This window comes from Colias eurytheme, chromosome 25 (assembly GCF_061535395.1).
Source record: "Colias eurytheme isolate Ceu_HAF_F1 chromosome 25, ilColEury1 Martin Lab GWU primary, whole genome shotgun sequence".
Lineage (NCBI taxonomy): Eukaryota > Metazoa > Arthropoda > Insecta > Lepidoptera > Pieridae > Colias > Colias eurytheme.
In genome coordinates, this window is record NC_143004.1 from 7,592,109 (window position 1) to 7,596,745 (window position 4,637).

The following is a 4,637-nucleotide window of genomic DNA, read 5'->3' on the forward strand; positions in this document are numbered from 1 at the left end:
CGATGATGCATCGTTGCAGACGTATGTGATTCAATACTGCTGGAGTGCGTTTTTTAGCGAGACCACCGAACAAAATATATTCGGATTTTTTTTTAAATATTTATACAAAACGAAATGAATCCTGCATATATTGTAGGTGCATCCTCCTTAGTATACAGTTATATAGATAAATATTATATTTCAATATATTATCATGTCAAATTGTAAACATTTATGCAGAACTTTTAAAAGCATGGAGTTGAATTCCTCTGAAATTCATTATTTAGAAGACTAACTAGGATGATTTAATATCAGGGGAATTACATCTTTATGTGCTCACTGATTTATTATTTCTATTGGGTTAAGGGCCAAGATGCTATTAAAATTTACAACATTCTGAAAAAAAATATCAATATTTATAAACTATCATGTCTTTGCATGGGATCTTTCGTACGAGCAATCGTACACAATTCAAACAATAATAAAAATAATTATACTTTAGATATTCGTATCTATAATCACATACTTGTTTATTCATATAAAACACATCCTTCTGATCATAAGCATTCAAGCAAAGCGGGCAGCCGGGTCGAGGGTCTTCTCTTTGAGAGAAAAACTTCCTTCCTGCACATACAAATTGTTAAATACAATAAATTTATAATGTAATATTAAATATTACTATTTTTAGTATTACTTTAATGATTCTTATTTTAAGTCTGTTGTGTCTTCAATCAGATATTTTATTGATTTTTAATTTTATAAATATCTTTAACTATTATTAATATTATGTATTAATGAAGTATGTACTGTGCATATGTTGATTTAAAAAAATACTACTTTTGAAGCTACAGTCATTAATTCGTAATTAAAATTAATCAAGTAATGTAATTCTCTAAAACAGAAGGCGGTTGGTTTTTATGACCCACTATAATAATAATAATCAATGGTCCCTAATGTAAAACAAGCCTATAATAAAATAAAATGTGCCATACTTAATTGATAAATTTGCATATATTTCTTAGATTAAAACCGACTTTAAATTCCAACACAAACTATAAAAAAATAAATGTAAAGTGTTCGAAACGTCGGGTTAAATAACATCCATACTAATATTATAAATGCGAAAGTAACTCTGTCTGTCTGTCTGTTACTCAATCACGCCTAAACTACTGAACCAATTTGCATGAAATTTGGTGTGGAGATATTTTGATACCCGAGAAAGGACATAGGCTACCTTTTATTGCGAAATATGTACCTCGGGCGAAGCCGGGGCGGACCTCTAGTTATAAATAAATCACGTTTCCAATCCATAAAAAGTTTTAAATTACTACTTTTAGTACAGTTTTCCAATCTAATCCTTACACGAAAAGTACAACACTATACTCTTTTATTACAAGTTTATTACCCCAAAAACCACGTTAGTAAACACATTAAGAGCGCGGGTGTTGCCATGACAACGCACAAGTCAGACCTGCCAATTCAATAGATTTATGGGGCAGAAATATCGAGCCACGGTTGTTACACACGGACAACACAAAAACTAGCTGAAGGCACACTTTTGCAGCCATTATTTATGCTTTTCTGATTATAGTTTTATGTCTGTAGTAATATTTTTTTCGCGCCGTGATAGGTTATGCTGTCCTTGTTTCGGTTTAACTATTAAATAAAGAACTAGACTGCGAAGACATTTTCTGAATTTCACATATTCGCAGACATTAGGTACTGGATTCAAATAATAGTAAGGAGATAAACAAAAATTGGATCATTAATTTTTAATTGCATCTAGAACCATTAATTTTGTACCTGTATTAATATAGTACCGTATTTTAATATTAGAAAAATCTCATAAATAACGTATTGTCATCACATGCGACATCCCTGTATTTAATTTGCATTTTTTCCTCATAATACCTTCCTCAAAACTCCGCATCAATTTCCTATAGAAGCTGTCAAAGTGACATTTGACGTAAGCCGCCACGTCATTCCGTTATGGCGCCAATGCACGGTGATATGAAAGTATTAATAATACCTACAATGTACCGCTTAGAAAACGAAAACAAAAACTGGCATATGAAACAAAATTTGTTTTCTACACACATTTGTATCTCTCAGTTCGCTTCCTTTATCAAATTAGCATGCCCCATTTATATATTATATATTTTATTAAAATAAAATATTAAATAATAATTATTTCGAAATAGTCATTTATAAATTATGGTCATCTGTTTTTAAATTTATCCAATGATTTATTATGTCATCCATTTATTAATTTCTACATAGATTGCCATAATCCACCATGCTGGCCAACATGGCGACATTTCGTGGAACTTTTGATTCTTCGCCATGTCGGTTTCCTGACGATGTTTTTGGCCAATTAATGCACTGAAACTCAAAGAACACACGAGCGAAACCGCATGTTAACAGTAGTATATTTAAAGCGGCATTCTTTTAGCGAATATAATCCAAAGTTATTTCTTTGTTTGTACACACTGCTACACAACACTCCAAACGGAAACATTGCAATTGACGACGCTCGTATATTACCTGGATATAGAGATTTCTAGACTTTACCATTTTTTTATATTTGTTAATATAGGTAATAATTTCGTCTAAACCCTAACCCATTTTAAACGGAGGGATTTAATTAAATCTTTGTATACTTACTAATAAAAACAAAAAATATATAAAAATAAGTAAAAAAATTAGGTTTATATAATATATTATTATTACGTATATGAGTGTAACTATAATGTTTTTATATTTACCTCTACAATCTACATGTCTTGAGCGTGAAAGCTGCAAAACGATCTGAGAAAAAAGCTTCAAATACCTATGCTGATTTAAATTGTTAGAATTGTTAAATTCCTTCATTTATTCACATTGAAGAAACTTCCTAATAATTTCACATCCTTGTAAGTTCAGCAATCGTTATTACCGGCAATAACCCTTCGCCCTTTGTTTTTGTCTTTAAAAGACATAAATGTTATTTCGTTCTTTCTTCTTTCAAAATATTATTTCGCGGATCTCCAAAAAGCAACTAAACGGGATAACGAACGACATCAGCTGGATATGACACGTCATAACATTAAATAACATTTGAGGAGGTCCCCGACGATAAAAAGCCGCTTCTGGCAAATTTATATTCATTTCTTTCGCGTATTTCATGAAGGAATACATTATTGTGTTATTTTTTAAAGTATTACGCTATTGTAGCTTGAGTGAGCTATTTACAGTGTTTTAAAACGTATTTTATACGTATTCATTCTAATATGGAGTTGTTATATGGACTGTTCGGATTTATGCAGGATATTAAGCAATATATTATTGAGATGTTCAAAGCTTTTGTAGTGTTTTGTATGAGTGCAGTGCGATGTATTTTCATTTTCTTTGTGCATTTTTATTTTCTTGTGTTGTTAATACATGTTGATGTTGAAATGTTATGTCATTTAATTAGGTACTCTAAATTATGCCAATTTAACAATAAAACTTGTGTAACAAGCAAACCCATGTGTTTTATTTGTTCTTTGAATCATTACCAAAATAGTATTGACATGTTTTTTAACAGTTGTGAAACACTTTTTTTTCCTTTCAACAAAAACTTGAACACATAGTACTTATCTTCAAATTCTACCGAGCCATAGGGTAACTCTAAAGAATCAGGAAAACACGAAAAACATTTCACGTAGGTATACCTACAGCGAACATTATCACACTATCAAAACATAAAAGCACACGCCATAATCCGACGGATTCCCGAAATCCCGAGGGAAATTTCTGGAAGCAATGACATTGAATTTACTACCTGCATTGCTATGCAACGACGAAATAGTCGGTACTATCCTTCTACGTATCTAAGGGTTTAAATGTTTATAATAATATTTAAAAAAAGGTACATTGTTTTTAAAATTGAGCAAGGGTTGAATTTATTCGTTTTATTAACAGATTTATTAAAAAGTGAATTTTATTCATATGCCTATGAAGAAAATAAAAAACAATTAATATTAAATTAAATTTTGGAAATGTTCCTAAATTATTATTTTTTATGAATAACTAGTACAATGATAACAATATAAATTATGACGACAATTTGTTAAAAGTTTAAATTAAAAAAAAGACATTGAAATAAACATAATATAGTAAAAAGAATATGTAATGCATCCCTGGTGGGGATCGAACCCACGACCTTTGGATTAGAAGTCCAACGCGCTATCCTCTGCGCCACAGGGACATGGAATCCCAACTCAAAATTATCGTTTATTTCCTAATTACAAATTATGCTGTAGATTATGAAGAAAAAAATAATTAATTACTTTTTTTTCAAAAAACGTGATTTACAGTTCCATTAGCATTTTTTATTATACCATAAATACATAAGTAATAATAATTCGATACTTACATTCTATAAGGGAAGGGATCCAAAATCTAAAATGCTTTTTCCTCTGAATGAATGATTAAATATCCTCCTCAAAAATATAGGTTAAATAAATAATCAACTTAGATTTCTTTCATATATTGTATAGTTGTATACTAACGGAAAGTTAGATAAAGACTAGATTTCCGACCGCGGCTTCACCTGCGTCTTCAAAGAAAAACTCGCATAGTTCCCGTTCCTGTGAGATTTTCGGGACAAAAAGCTACATACCTACCAAATTTCACTG

At 30.5% G+C, this 4,637-nt stretch overlaps 1 non-coding gene across 1 annotated transcript; it reads right to left on the bottom strand.

The window, feature by feature from the left end:
- Positions 1 to 4,134: 4,134 nt before the first annotated feature.
- Positions 4,135 to 4,207, bottom strand: TRNAR-UCU (transfer RNA arginine (anticodon UCU)). The gene has a single exon. It is a non-coding gene; the product is annotated as a tRNA-Arg (tRNA).
- Between the last annotated feature and the right edge of the window lie 430 nt (positions 4,208 to 4,637).